Source organism: Salvelinus alpinus, chromosome 39 (genome assembly GCF_045679555.1).
Source record: "Salvelinus alpinus chromosome 39, SLU_Salpinus.1, whole genome shotgun sequence".
In the NCBI taxonomy this organism is placed as follows: domain Eukaryota; kingdom Metazoa; phylum Chordata; class Actinopteri; order Salmoniformes; family Salmonidae; genus Salvelinus; species Salvelinus alpinus.
In genome coordinates this window covers 7,533,676-7,550,046 of record NC_092124.1, presented here as the reverse complement: position 1 = coordinate 7,550,046, position 16,371 = coordinate 7,533,676, and positions in this window count along the sequence as shown.

Genomic DNA, 16,371 nt, shown 5'->3' with positions numbered 1-16,371 from the left:
TCTCCTGCACACTTCACATCTCGGTATCTCCATTCTACACACTGCTGCAAAATGACCATAAGCTTAGCATCTGAAACACCTTAGTGGGTTCCAGTTGCGGTCAGTGGTGCTACCCTACAGAGTGCTGTTGAGGCTACTGTAACATTCATTGCAAAACAGCGTTTTAATCAACTATTTGGTGACATAAATCTTTTTTATAGTTTAATCTAAAAACATAACTTTTTTAATGTTTCACCATTTTTATTTTTAAGAAATTCACTGGATTTCATTTGGATATTCACAGCTCTGGTGGACATTCCTGCAGTCAGCATGCCAATTGCACACTCCCTCAAAACATGAGACATCTGTGGCATTGTGTTGTGTGACAACTGCACGTTTTAGTGGCCTTTTATTGTCTCTAGCACAAGGTGCACTTGTGTAATGATCATGCTGTTTAATCTTGATATGCCACATCTGTCAGGTGGCTGGATTATCTTGGCAAATGAGAAATGCTCACCAACAGGGATGTAAACATTTGTGTTCAGAATTTCAGAGAAATACGCTTTTTGTGTATATGGAACATTTCTGTGATCTTTTATGTCAGCTCATGAAACATGGGACAAACACTTTACATATTTTTGTTCAGTATACATTACCAGTCAAGTTTGTACACACCTTCTCATTCGATTATTTTTCTTTTCTTTTTTACGATTGTAGAATAAGTGAAGACATCAAAACTATGAAATACCACATGTAATCATGTAGTAACCAAAAAAGTGTGAAACAAATCAAAATATAGTTTATATTTGAGATTCTTCAAAGTAGCCACCCTTTGCCTTGATGACAGCTTTGCACACTTGGCATTCTCTCAACCAGCTTCATCTGGAATGCTTTTCCAACAGTCTTGATGGAGTTCCCACATATGCTGAGCACTTGTTGGCTGCTTTTCCTTCACTCTGCGGTCCAACTCATCCCAAACCATCTCAATTGGGTTGAGGTCGGGTGATTGTGGAGACCAGGTCATCTGATGCAGCACTCAATCACTCTCCTTCTTGGTCAAATAGCCCTTAAACAGCCTGGAGGTGTGTTGGGTCATTGTCCTGTTGAAAAACAAATTATAGTTCCACTAAGCGCAAACCAGATGGGATGGCGTATCGCTGCAGAATGCTGTGGTAGCCATGCTGGTTAAGTGTGCCTTGAATTCTAAATAAATCACAGACGGTACCACCAGCAAAGCACCCCCACACATGATTCCATATGTGTTATTTCATAGTTTGTCATCACTATTATTCTTCAATGTAGAAAATAGTAAAAATAAAGAAAAACCCTGGAATGAGTAGGTGTGTCCAAACTTTTGACATGTATGTACGTACATACATACATACTAGGAAAGAAGTACTTTGCTCTTGCTTGCTGAATATAAAATAGGCTACATCGTTCACAATTAACTGGCGGGGAAGTTTGAATGGCAAGAGCTTCTCTGGCGGGAAAGTTTGAATGGCGAGAGCTTCCCAGTGTTTTATGTTTACAATGAAACGTGTTACGTCAGAATGCCCGATGTTAAGAATGTTTCCAGTAAAATGTATTGAATTAAGTTAGGAAAAACGCTCTATGTAATGAGGAGCAACCAGAAGCTGCATTTGACAAATTTATGAAATTCTTTATTCCAGTTACTAATATGCATGCACCCACTAAGAGAATGACTGTAAAAATGGTTAAATCCCTGTGGATTGATGAGGAATTGAAAAATGGTATGGTTGAGAAAAAAAGAATGGCAAATAAGTCTGGCTAGCAAATGTAAATTGAGAAATCATGTGACTAAACTGAACAAAAAGAAGATACTGTACTATGAAACAAAGAAATTATATAAAGAATGATCATAAAAAGCTTTGGCCCGCCTTAAATTACATTTTGGACAAAAAGGCAAACTCGGCTCCATCCTTCATTGAATCAGATGGCTCATTCATCAGAAAACCCTCTGATATTGCCAACTAGTTTATGTTTTCATTGGCAAGATTAGCAAATTTAGGCATGAAATGGCAACAACAAATTCTGAACCTACACATCCATGCATAACTGGCCAAATTATGAAAGACAAGTGAGTGTGGAAGGGGTGAAAAAAAGTATTGTTGTCTATCAACAATGACAAGCCACCTGGGTCTGACAACTTGGATGGAAAATTACTGAGGATGATAGCGGACGATATTTCCACCTCTTCAATCTAAGCCTACAGGAAAGTGTGTGCCCTCAGGCCTGGAGGGAATCAAAAGTCATTCCGCTACCCAAGAATAACAAAGCACCCTTTACTGGCTCAAACAGCCGACCAATCAGCCTGTTACCAACCCTTAGTAAACTTTTGAAAAAATAGTGTTTAACCAGATACAATGCTATTTCAAAGCAAACAAATGAACAACAGATTTTCAGCACACTTATAGGCCCCTTACTTTTTTCAATCTTTACTAATGACCTGCCACTGGCTCTGAGTAAAGCCTGTGTGTCTATGTATGATGATGACTCAACACTATACATGTCAGCTACCACAGCAAGTGAAATTACTGCAACACTTAAAGAGCTGCAGTCAGTTTCAGAATGGGTGTCAAATAAATTACTTAGTAATATTTAAAAAACTAAAAGCTTTGTATTTGGGACAAATCATTCACTAAACCCTAAACCTCAACTAAATCTTGTAATGACTAATGTGGAAATTTTGTAAATTGAGGAGAATAAACTGCTTGGAGTAACCCTGAATTGTAAACTGTAATGGTCAAAACATATTGATGCAACTTTCAAGACGACAGACAATGTAAGTGCAACAACAAAGAATACAAAAAAATAATCATAATAAAATTAGAAAGACATTGGATCATACGGTCACCTGCCGTAAACTACATATTATACATTAAGTGTGAAACATTAAATGAGTATTATATAAAGATGCAATCAATATGATGCGAGGGGAGATTCTCCATATAATCAATAAAAGGTTGCCAAATTCTATAAAATGTCTCCAACTTATTCCTCAAGCAGTAAGTAATTTTCTCCAGTCGTATACTACTATTAACTTCCGATAGGCACATTGCAACTGGCAGGGAGGAATCCAATTACCATTTCAAGGCAATACATTTATTGGCAATCGCTAGCAATATTTCTGTTAGCTTTATAGTATGGCTTTGCCTAAGATTGGAATTAGTAAAGTTACCCGGTAGACAGACCTCCTGGTCTAAAGGGAATACAGCCCCATGAATGGAAGATATGGTATCGCATAGCCCCTGCCAGTAACGGTGTAGTTTTGAACACTGCCAAGTGGAATGGAGGAATGTTCCTTCATCTGAGCCACATCTAAAACACAGGGAGGAGATATCAGGGTTGAACTTGTGCAATCTAGTTGGGGCGATATAGAGCTGATGGAGGAAATTAAACTGGATCAATCAGAAATCTAGACTGCGCAGCCCAGTAATACATTCTGAAATTGGGGAGGTTTAAGCCCCCTTGACCGTAATTAAGGGTCAGTTTGTCCAGGCTAACCCTAGGGGTTTTGCCATGCCAGATAAACCGTCAGGTCAGCTTGTCGAGAGAGGAAAAGAATGCAGAAATCTGGGCAGGACATTCATTTTAATTACATTAATTCTACCCAGTAGAGAGAGGTAAGTCCATCCATTTACAAAGGTCACCCTCCACCTTTTGCAACAAGCTGGTCAGATTGAGTTTATAGGGGTTGTTCAGGTTACCATCCACCATTATGCCCAAATATGTGAAGCCCATAGGAGACCATCTAAAAGGAAACTTATGCTTGATGGTCAAAGACAGACGGTAAAATTTCACTTTTATCAAAATTGACCTTCTATCCAGATACAGAACTATAATAGGTTCTGTAAGTGAGAGAGGGAATGTTCTGGGTTTGTTAGAAATAAGATAAGGTTGTCTGCAAAAAGTGATAACTTATGGGTATGGGGGCCCACCTCAAAGCCATGTATGTCAGGGCACGTTCTAATGGCCTCAGCCAACGGTTCGATGGTGAGGGCGAAGAGGTGGGGGCCAATTGGGCAACCTCGTCTGTTCCCCCTATAGAGAGGGAAAGAGGAGGAAGTAATCCTATTGATAGCAATCCTAGCTTTAGGAGATTTGTAGAGCGATTTATTTTTTGTTTTTCAAATTTACAAACATGGCGCCTAATGCTTCCTGCCATCCAGGACCTCTATACCAGGCGGTGTCAAAGGAAGGCCCTAAAAATTGTCAAAGACTCCAGCCACCCTAGTCATGGCAAGTGGTACCGGAGCGCCAAGTCTCGGTCCAAGAGGCCTCTAAACAGCTTCTAGCCATAAGACTCCTAAACATCTAGTCAAATGGCTATTTGCATTGCCCCTCCCTCCATCTCTCTTTTACGCTGCTGCTACTCTCTGTTATTATCTATGCATAGTCACTTTAATAACTCTATCTACATGCACATATTACCTTGACTAACCGGTGCCCCCGCACATTGGCTCTGTACTGGTACCCACTGTATATAGCCTCGCTATTGTTATTTTAATTTTTTTATTTTTTTATTTTTACCGTTATTTTACCAGGTAAGTTGACTGAGAACACGTTCTCATTTGCAGCAACGACCTGGGGAATAGTTACAGGGGAGAGGAGGGGGATGAATGAGCCAATTGTAAACTGGGGATTATTAGGTGACCGTGATGGTTGAGGGCCAGATTGGGAATTTAGCCAGGACACCGGGGTTAACACCCCTACTCTTACGATAAGTGCCATGGGATCTTTAATGACCTCAGAGAGTCAGGACACCCGTTTAACGTCCCATCCGAAAGACGGCACCCTACACAGAGCAGTGTCCCAATCACTGCCCTGGGGCATTGGGATCTTTGTTTAGACCAGAGGAAAGAGTGCCTCCTACTGGCCCTCCAACACCACTTCCAGCAGCACCTGGTCTCCCATCCAGGGACTGACCAGGACCAACCCTGCTTAGCTTCAGAAGCAAGCCAGCAGTGGTATGCAGGGTGGTATGCTGCTGGCGGTTGATTTTACTGCTGCTCTTTAATTATTTGTTACTTTTATTTCATATTTGTACTGCATTGTTGGTTAGGGGCTCATAAGTAAGCATTTCACTGTAAGGCCTGTTGTATTCGGCACATGTGACTAATACAATTTGATACCAAACTTTTCCAATATGCGAAAGATATGGCCATTCAACCCTATCAAAGGCCTTTTCGGTGTCGAGGGAGACTGCGACAGTGGGTATTTTGTTTTTGTTAGCAAGGTGAATTATATTTTTAAAAAACAGATTATTGGAGGACAATCTATTAATTATGAAGCCAGTCTGATCTGGGTTGACCAACAGGGGGAGACATGACTCCCGTCTCTCAGATAGCATCTTGGTGACCAGTTTACAATCTGTATTAAGGAGAGAGATTGGTCTATAGGAGGCGCACTTTAGCGTGTTTTTCCCTTTCTTGTGAATTACGGTAATCACAGTTTGAGAGAGACTCCAGAAAGCAGTTGTTCTCCCTGGATTTTTAAGTACCTCCATAAGGTAGGGTACCAACAGCTCCTTAAATTCTTCATAGAACTCTGGAGGGAAGCCATCCTCCCCAGGAGATTTATTAGAAGGTAAAAATGTAATGGCCTCCAACAATTCAGGTACTGAGAACTGTTCACTCAGGCGCTCTCGGTCTACCTCTGACAGGCATGGGAGGTTGAGAGAGGAGAGAAAAGAGTCGATCTCTGATAGATTGTCGCTTGATTGGGAAGTATAGAGGTCAATCAATCAATCAATCAATTTTATTTTATATAGCCCTTCGTACATCAGCTAATATCTCGAAGTGCTGTACAGACACCCAGCCTAAAACCCCAAACAGCTAGTAATGCAGGTGTAGAAGCACGGTGGCTAGGAAAAACTCCCTAGAAAGGCCAAAACCTAGGAAGAAACCTAGAGAGGAACCAGGCTATGAGGGGTGGCCAGTCCTCTTCTGGCTGTGCCGGGTGGAGATTATAACAGAACTATGCCAAGATGTTCAAAAATGTTCATAAGTGACAAGCATGGTCAAATAATAATCATGAATAATTTTCAGTTGGCTTTTCATAGCCGATCATCAAGAGTTGAAAAACAACAGGTCTGGGACAGGTGGCGGTTCCATAACCGCAGGCAGAACAGCTGAAACTGGAATAGCAGCAAGGCCAGGCGGACTGGGGACAGCAAGGAGTCACCACGGGCGGCAGTCCCGACGCATGGTCCTAGGGCCCAGGTCCTCCGAGAGAAAGAAAGAGAGAAGGAGAAAATTAGAGAGAGCCAAGATTTTCAAAATTTCCATAAATGACAAGCATGGTCAAATAATAATCAGGAATAAATCTCAGTTGGCTTTTCATAGCCGATCATTAAGAGTTGAAAACAGCAGGTCTGGGACAGGTAGGGGTTCCATGACCGCAGGCAGAACAGTTGAAACTGGAATAGCAGCAAGGCCAGGCGGACTGGGGACAGCAAGGAGTCACCACGGCCGGTAGTCCCGACGTATGGTCCTAGGGCTCAGGTCCTCCGAGAGAAAGAAAGAGAGAAGGAGAAAATTAGAGAGAGCCAAGATTTTCAAAATGTTCATAAATGACAAGCATGGTCAAATAATAATCAGGAATAAATCTCAGTTGGCTTTTCATAGCCGATCATTAAGAGTTGAAAACAGCAGGTCTGGGACAGGTAGGGGTTCCGTAACCACAGGCAGAACAGTTGAAACTGGAATAGCAGCAAGGCCAGGCGGACTGGGGACAGCAAGGTGTCATCATGCCCGGTAGTCCTGACGTATGGTCCTAGGGCTCAGGTTCTCAGAGAGAAAGAGAGAACGAGAGAATTAGAGAGAGCATACTTAAATTCACACAGGACACTGGATAAGACAGGAGAAGTACTCCAGGTAACCAACTGACCCTAGCCCCCCGACACAAACTACTGCAGCATAAATACTGGAGGCTGAGACAGGAGCGGTCAGGAGACACTGTGGCCCCATCCGAAGAAACCCCCGGACAGGGCCAAATAGGAAGGATATAACCCCACCCACTTTGCCAAAGCACAGCCCCCGCACCACTAGAGGGAAATCCTCAACCACCAACTTACAATCCTGAGACAAGGCCGAGTATAGCCCACAAAGGTCTCCACCACAGCACAAACCAAGGGGGGGCGCCAACCCAGACAGGAAGATCACGTCAGTAACTCAACCCACTCAAGTGACGCACCCCTCCTAGGGACGGCATGAAAGAGCACCAGCAAGCCAGTGACTCAGCCCCTGTAACAGGGTTAGAGGCAGAGAATCCCAGTGGAGAGAGGGGAACCGGCCTGGCAGAGACAGCAAGGGCGGTTCGTTGCTCCAGAGCCTTTCCGTTCACCTTCACACTCCTGGGCCAGGCTACACTCAATCATATGACCTACTGAAGAGATAAGTCTTCAGTAAAGACTTAAAGGTTGAGACCGAGTCTGCGTCTCTCACATGGGTAGGCAGACTGTTCCATAAAAATGGAGATCTATAGGAGAAAGCCCTGCCTCCCGCTGTTTGCTTAGAAATTCTAGGGACAATTAGGAGGCCTGCGTCTTGTGACCGTAGCGTACGTATTGGTATGTACGGCAGGACCAACTCGGAAAGATAGGTAGGAGCAAGCCCATGTAACGCTTTATAGGTTAACAGTAAAACCTTGAAATCAGCCCTTGCCTTAACAGGAAGCCAGTGTAGGGAAGCTAGCACTGGAGTAATATGATCAAATTTCTTGGTTCTAGTCAGGATTCTAGCAGCCGTATTTAGCACTAACTGAAGTTTATTTAGTGCTTTATCCGGGTAGCCGGAAAGTAGAGCATTGCAGTAGTCTAACCTAGAAGTAACAAATGCATGGATTAATTTTTCTGCATCATTTTTGGACAGAAAATTTCTGATTTTTGCAATGTTACGTAGATGGAAAAAAGCTGTCCTTGAAACAGTCTTGATATGTTCGTCAAAAGAGAGATCAGGGTCAAGAGTAACGCCGAGGTCCTTCACAGTTTTATTTGAGACGACTTTACAACCATCAAGATTAATTGTCAGATTTAACAGAAGATCTCTTTGTTTCTTGGGACCTAGAACAAGCATCTCTGTTTTGTCCAAGTTTAAAAGTAGAAAGTTTGCAGCCATCCACTTCCTTATGTCTGAAACACAGGCTTCTAGCGAGGGCAATTTTGAGGCTTCACCATGTTTCATTGAAATGTACAGCTGTGTGTCATCCGCATAGCAGTGAAAGTTAACATTATGTTTTCGAATAACATCCCCAAGAGGTAAAATATATAGTGAAAACAATAGTGGTCCTAAAACGGAACCTTGAGGAACACCGAAATGTACAGTTGATTTGTCAGAGGACAGACCATTCACAGAGACAAACTGATATCTTTCCGACAGGTAAGATCTAAACCAGGCCAGAACTTGTCCGTGTAGACCAATTTGGGTTTCCAGTCTCTCCAAAAGAATGTGGTGATCGATGGTGTCAAAGGCAGCACTAAGGTCTAGTAGCACGAGGACAGATGCAGAGCCTCGGTCTGACGCCATTAAAAGGTCATTTACCACCTTCACAAGTGCAGTCTCAGTGCTATGATGGGGTCTAAAACCAGACTGAAGCATTTCGTATACATTATTTGTCTTCAGAAAGGCAGTGAGTTGCTGCGCAACAGCTTTTTCTAAAATCTTTGAGAGGAATGGAAGATTCGATATAGGCCGATAGTTTTTTATATTTTCCGGGTCAAGGTTTGGCTTTTTCAAGAGAGGCTTTATCACTGCCACTTTTAGTGAGTTTGGTACACATCCGGTGGATAGAGAGCTGTTTATTATGTTCAACATAGGAGGGCCAAGCACAGGAAGCAGCTCCTTCAGCAGTTTAGTAGGAATAGGATCCAGTATGCAGCTTGAAGGTTTAGAGGCCATGATTATTTTCATCATTGTGTCAAGAGATATAGTACTAAAACACTTAAGTGTCTCTCCCGATCCCAGGCCCTCGCAGAGCTGTGCAGATCCAGGACAGCTAAGCCCTGGAGGAATACGCAGATTCAAAGAGGAGTCCGTAATTTGCTTTCTAATGGTCATGATCTTTTCCTCAAAGAAGTTCATGAATTTATTACTGCTGAAGTGAAAGCCATCCTCTCTTGGGGAATGCTGCTTTTTAGTTAGTTTCGCAACAGTATCAAAAAGAAATTTTGGATTGTTCTTATTTTCCTCGATTAAGTTGGAAAAGTAGGATGAGCGAGCAGCAGTGAGGGCTCTTCGGTACTGCACGGTACTGTCTTTCCAAGCTAGTCGGAAGACTTCCAGTTTGGTGTGGCGCCATTTCCGTTCCAATTTCCTGGAAGCTTGCTTCAAAGCTCGGGTATTTTCTGTATACCAGGGAGCTAGTTTCTTATGACAAATGTTTTTCGTTTTTAGGGGTGCAACTGCATCTAGGGTATTGCGCAAGGTTAAATTGAGTTCCTCAGTTAGGTGGTTAACTGATTTTTGTCCTCTGACGTCCTTGGGTAGGCAGAAGGAGTCTGGAAGGGCATCAAGGAATTTTTGTGTTGTCTGAGAATTTATAGCACGACTTTTGATGCTCCTTGGTTGGGGTCTGAGCAGATTATTTGTTGCGATTGCAAACGTAATAAAATGGTGGTCCGATAGTCCAGGATTATGTGGAAAAACATTAAGATCTACAACATTTATTCCATGGGACAAAACTAGGTCCAGAGTATGACTGTGGCAGTGAGTAGGTCCAGAGACATGTTGGACAAAACCCACTGAGTCGATAATGGCTCCGAAAGACTTTTGGAGTGGGTCTGTGGACTTCTCCATGTGAATATTAAAATCACCAAAAATTAGAATATGATCTGCTATGACTACAAGGTCTGATAGGAATTCAGGAAACTCAGAGAGGAACGCTGTATATGGCCCAGGAGGCCTGTAAACAGTAGCTATAAAAAGTGATTGAGTAGGCTGCATAGATTTCATGACTAGAAGCTCAAAAGACGAAAACGCCATTTTTTTTTTTTGTAAATTGAAATTTGCTATCGTAAATGTTAGCAACACCTCCGCCTTTGCGGGATGCACGGGGGATATGGTCACTAGTGTAACCAGGAGGTGAGGCCTCATTTAACACAGTAAATTCATCAGGCTTAAGCCATGTTTCAGTCAGGCCAATCACATCAAGATTATGATCAGTGATTAGTTCATTGACTATGACTGCCTTTGAAGTGAGGGATCTAACATTAAGTAACCCTAACATTAAGGTCCTCATAATATTTCTTAAGTATCATTCAGTAGGGTCGAAAGGTATCTCGTTAGTAAGAGTTTATATAGCATTAATTGTCCTCTTACTTTCCCCTGCTTTCAGTTGCCATGCCAACACTTGGTGTGCTTTCTCTCCAAGCTCGTAGTAACGCTGTTTTGATTTAGCGATGGCCCTCAGCTTGATACGTGTTCAGAGTATTATATTTCAGTTTTTTATTTACCCAAAGCCTGTATAGGTCTTTAGTCGGCCCTCTTTGGGAGGTTTTCTCTAGCTTTGAGATTTCAGATAAAAGGACATTCAGCTCGGCACCGTGTTTTCTCTACAACCCTTTAGTATAGACAATGATCTGTCCCTCAGAGGCTTTCAATGCGTCCCAAAGAATGAAACTGTCAGGAGCGGAGGGTGTTTGTCTAAGTAAAAATATTGATCTGCTCTTTGATGAACGCACAAAGGAGTGTTCAGGAGTGTAGAGTTTAGTCTCCATCTATGTGCTCCATTTATAAATATATATATATATAAATAGCATAAATATTCAATAGGGTCCAAGACTCCGAATACATATGGCCCTGCACCAAAACAAACCTGCCTGAGGGATCGGACATGTTTTGCTAACACAGAAGGGGATGTGTTTACTTATCAAAATTGCAGTTCCTCTTGCTTTGGAGTTAAAAGACGATGCAAAAACTTGTCCTACCCATTCCCTCTTTCATTTATTGTGTTCATTGACTAAGAGGTTTCTTGTAAAACCTTTAATTTCTTAAGGTATGTACAGACTCTTTTCCTATTAACCGGGCTGTTAAGACCTTTTACGTTGAATTTAACATATTTTAGTGGATTAAGCATGGGTTGGGTTTCAAATATATCACCAAATGGTAATCTGTAATATGTAAATAGTCAGGTAATGTTTCAACTTTAGTTTGAACACTGAAGTGACCTATGTGTCTCTTTAGGAAGGAAACGACATTAAACAACACACCCACCCTGAATTTCGGACTAAAACCACAATCAAACATGAAAACAATGTTTACGTACGGTCACTGTGGGGACGATGTCATCGATGCACTTATTGATGAAGCCAATGACTGAGGTGGTGTACTCCTCAATGCCATCGGAGGAATCCCGGAACATATTCCACTCATCCTTTTTTCCACCGCCACCCGATTCAAGTTCCACATCCGCTTCCACCATCTCGCCTATCCACCCCCACTTCCAATTACACTGAAGAGAAAGTATCTTATTGTTTGGTGTCACAGTTCAGAGGTTAAAGGAAAAAGGTATGCACACTATTCTTTGAAATACAGTACTACTTCAAGTCTTCTATAATCAGTATCTTTCAAGCTGAGAGCAAAAAATAATAATGACTCCATCTACATCACCTCAGTAAGGTAAATATTCAACTGTCTTTGTTCTAGCCTTGATTTACTATCTCTAAAAACAGTTATTTACATAAGCCTGTTTTTAAATGAGAAGTTAACAAAGGGTATGTGGTCAATTACACTCTTACCCCAAGACCAGGGCTTAACTTTTTGGTCAACCAGGCATTGTGGCAGGTAGATGGAAAAATCTACCAGCCACTCAGATTATTATCAGACAAAATATTTTTTCGCCATAATTACGTCAACAAACACAAAATAACAGATGACCGTGCTTAATGATTCTAAAACAAAAAATGTATTCGTGGGTATATATTGCTCAATTTCATAATTTTTTGTGACTCGAGTCTTATTAACCAAAATGTGTGTCTGATTTTGTCTGATTTTGGATCTGACTAGTAGTTGACAGCATCTCTTCGCTATCAGTTAAAGCAGCAGACTCAAACTAACATTGAAAAACAACCCACATTGTGAGCAAAACACGAGGACAAAGTCTCACTTTGTAGACTTTAGAGTAAATTAGACCAACTGTTATGCCTGTGCGCAGCGCCTCCAAAAATGAATCTATCAGAACAGTGCACAAAGCTCCAACTCCAGGCAGTGTTGCATCGCGAGGTGGGATATAGATTCCTATTTATTTTTGCGATTAGCAGCTATGAAACAAAACGGCAGAAGTACGTTGAAAACAGCTACTGCAGCATTTCTCTGTTATAAATCACAACTTTCACATGTGCTCATACTTGACTTGTTACTCTTATTTTTATTTGCAAATGCGAATGTAATGCTCACACTGTAGAGCCCTGCAAATTGACCACCCACCCACGTGGCTAGTGAAATAGACATTCTTACCAGCCAATACCTAAATCTACCCACATTTGGCAGGTATTAATGTTATTCCCTGCATAAGACTTCACATGATAACTTTAATATGCCAGATAAAGAATGTTGCCCAGATATCCCCTGTGTACATCTTAAGCCACACTGCTATAATTTCTCCCCATTGTGGACACGCCTATGTCTGATAAGATTAGTCAGGAAGTAAAAGCTCTTGTAACAAAGTTTGCACTGGAAGGGCCTCTCCGTGGTGTGAACGGTCTGGTGCATCTTCACATAGTTCGCCTCATCGAAGCGCTTCCTATAAGTGGGGCAGGCGTACAGCTTGTCGGCTTCTGTCTGAACACTCAGCCACCCACGTTGTGACCCAATGACACCATAGGTGGTAGAAGCAGCTGCTACCACCCTCAGGTGGTTAGTCTTTGAGCTCCCTCCTTGACCTCTAGCCATTGTTTTGGGTGTTGTTGGGATTGTGTGCAGTGTTAAAGGCTAGGTACCTGGGCTTTAGCTCTATCGGTTGAGTTCAATACCTGATCGAAAAGGACGTGGCCATGTGAATCGAGAGGCCCCAACGACGTAGATCCTGGGTTGCGATCCCTGGGCTCGTGTAAAGGGGAGTGGGTGATGAAATGTTGATTTGTCTCTGAGCTTGCCCTGTAAGTGTCAGTCTCCTAGGTGATTATCTGCATTCCATGTGGGAGGAGCATGGCCCTCCACTTTCACCTCATCTACCACTATAACCTCTCCTTTCTTATCTTGGCACCCTTCAGAGTATACACTACTACTGTACTGGTTCCAGTCCCCTCTGGACAGATCAGTCTGTGTCTCTAAACCCAAGGATATGTTGCCAGGATCCATCTCTGTAGTGTAAGAATAAGACAGATCATCAACCCCAGTGACTAGCACGTCACGATCACTATGGAAATGAACCGTCCTCTGGCTCTGATGAAATACCGGTAAGTACTCTGAGCCGGGAGCAGGAGGACAGCAAAGTGGCCCCAGTCTCTCTGGGTCTGATCTGTGGTCAGATCCTTTGTGTAAGATCTCTGTGTCTGTCTCTGACTTTGGGGTGGCTTTCGACATTCCACTGACCTCTGTGATGCTGCATCGGGTCCTGGGCAGCGTTGGGGCGATGGTGGGGTCCTCCGTGGCTACAGGGGGTGCTCCAGCCACAGCAGTCTGGATGTCTCTGCTTTGCCGTGGTTCCACCTCTCCTTCAGTCTTCTCCTGCTTGACTCCAGGACCTGCAGCTTCTGCATCTACAGCCTGACACAAGAATAGAGGAGGTTATTATCGGTACATGAGCAGAATTGGATAACAATGTCATGGGGAAGTCTCACAACACAAGCTCCCCTATGGTATATAAATTAGGATGCAAGCAAGTGAATAGCTGAGTGTAGCCTTTCTGAAATAAACAGGCCACATTTGATTACAAAAGTAACACATTTTTTATGCAACATTATTCAACTAACCTCTATCCCGATAATGTGCTGGGTTGAGGTTCCACTCCCCTCATCAACAGTGATTGGTTGGTCATCTCTCCATGTAATGTGTCCCGCTGGCTTCACAAAGCTCCTGTGTCCTCCAGTGAGATTTACTTCACCTGAGAGTGATTAGGGGAAAATAGGTCGTTAGCTACTGTCCAATGCTCAACTGTATACTATACACTATTTACAGTTTTGACACTGTCTAGAATTGGCATGGATGTAAGGTAACACTTCTCATTACTTCTTGATATACTATTTGTAGATCACTAGATTATGTTCCATCACATTGATTTCATTGAGTAAATAATAGGAAATGCAGTAAAAAAATAAATATGCACATTTTCGAACAAAACATAAATGTATTGTATAACATGTTATAAGACTGTCATCTGATGAAGTTGTTTCTTGGTTAGGAACTAATTTTATCTCTATTTTGTCGGTTTTGTGAAAGCTACCTATGCGGTGGAAACATGGTGAAAATATGCGGTTGTGTGTTTGGCTATTGTGGTTAGCTAATAGAAATACATATTGTGTTTTCGCTGTAAAACATTTAAAAAATCGGAAATGATGGCTGGATTCACAAGATGTTTATCTTTCATTTGCTGTATTGGACTTGTGTTTTCATGAAAATTATATTATATGATATCCCTGTCCCGTTAGGCTAGGCTATGCTAGTCAGCTTTTTTGATGAGGAGGATCCCGGATCCGGGAGGGTGATGAAGTTGTATCTTAGATCAAATTTCTGTAATTTGTTGTGGCTCTCTGCACTTTCACCGGATGTTTGTTTGAGACAATGCATTTCTGAACATAACACGCCAATGTAAACTGAGATTTTTGGATATAAATATGAACTTTATCAAACAAAACATACATGTATTGTGTAACATGAAGTCCTATGAGTGCCATCTGATGAAGATCATCAAAGGTTAGTGATTAATTTAATCGCTATTTCTGACATTTGTGAGCTCTCTCCTTGGCTGGAAAATGGCTGTATGGTTTTCTGTGACTAGGTGCTGACCTAACATAATCGCATGGTGTGCTTTCGCAGTAAAGCCTTTTTGAAATCGGACACTGTGGTTGGATTTACAAGAAGTTTATCTTTAAAATGGTGTATAATACTTGTATGTTTGAGGAATTTTAATTATGGGATTTCTGTTGTTTTGAATTTGGCGCCCTGCAATTTCACTGGCTGTTGTCGAGGTGGGACGCTACCGTCCCACTTGTACCAGAGAGGTTAAACACTGTTTCCCATGCTTGTTCAATGAACCAGAAACAATTAATGAACATGCACCGGTGGAAAGGTCATTAAACTTCTTGTCAATAGGGGGGCGCCATTTCGACTTTGTAAAAATTCGTTCCCAAATTAAACTGCCTTGTACTCAATTCTTGCTCGTACAATATGCATATTATTATTACTATTGGATAGAAAACACAATAGTTTCTAAAACCGTTTGAATTATATCTGTGAGTAAAACAGAACTCAAGTTGCAGCTAACTTCCTGTCAGGAAGTGAGAAATCTGAAATCGATGCTCTGTTCCAGGGTCAGTTTATTAAATTGCATGTGATCTATGAGTCGACATGCACTGCATACGATTTCCCCTAGATGTCAGTAAGCAGTGAGAATTGGAATGGTGTTGCTAGGCAGATCTGAGGCCATATAAAGGCTCATGGAACCGGGGGTGCACTCTTTTCAACGTTCGTCATGGCGCAAAGGAGGACCTCAGGATGGCATTCTGAAAAGCTCTCGTTATAGGCCTTAGATATATCCGGCTCTGATTTTATTCGATATAGGTGTTAAAGACATCATAATGTAGTTATTTTAAACCGAGTTATATCAGTTTATATCAGTATATTGCGATTTTTGGATATTTCTTTGTGCTGCGTTATGAAGAGTTGGGCACGTCTGGGCCACATAGCTAATGTTTGCTGCTAATTCCTAAGTTGAAGAAGACAATCTACAACCGAGCAACGATGATTCTGGACAAAGGACCACTTGCACAAGATTCTGATGGAAGCTCATCAAAAAGTAAGAACTATTTATGATGTTAATTTGTTGTTCTGTTGAAAAATGTAAAACTACTATTCCGCCATTAATTTCGGTGCGGTCTCGCTTTAACGCACGCTGTATGTCGTAGTAACGTTAATTTAAAAAATCTAACACAGCGGTTGCATTAAGAACTAATGTATCTTTGATTTGCTGTCCAACCTGTATTTTTTAGTCAAGTTTATGATTAGTTATTGATTAGATTAGGTGCCTCTCCCAAGATTTCTCCCGACATTTTGTTGGCAGCTTGGCTACTATTCTCATTGTATAACCACGATTTGTGCCGCTAAATATGCACATTTTCGAACAAACAATATATGTATTGTGTAATATGATGTTATAGGACTGTCATCTGATGAAGTTTTGAGAAGGTTAGTGAAAAATTTAATATCTTTTGCTTGT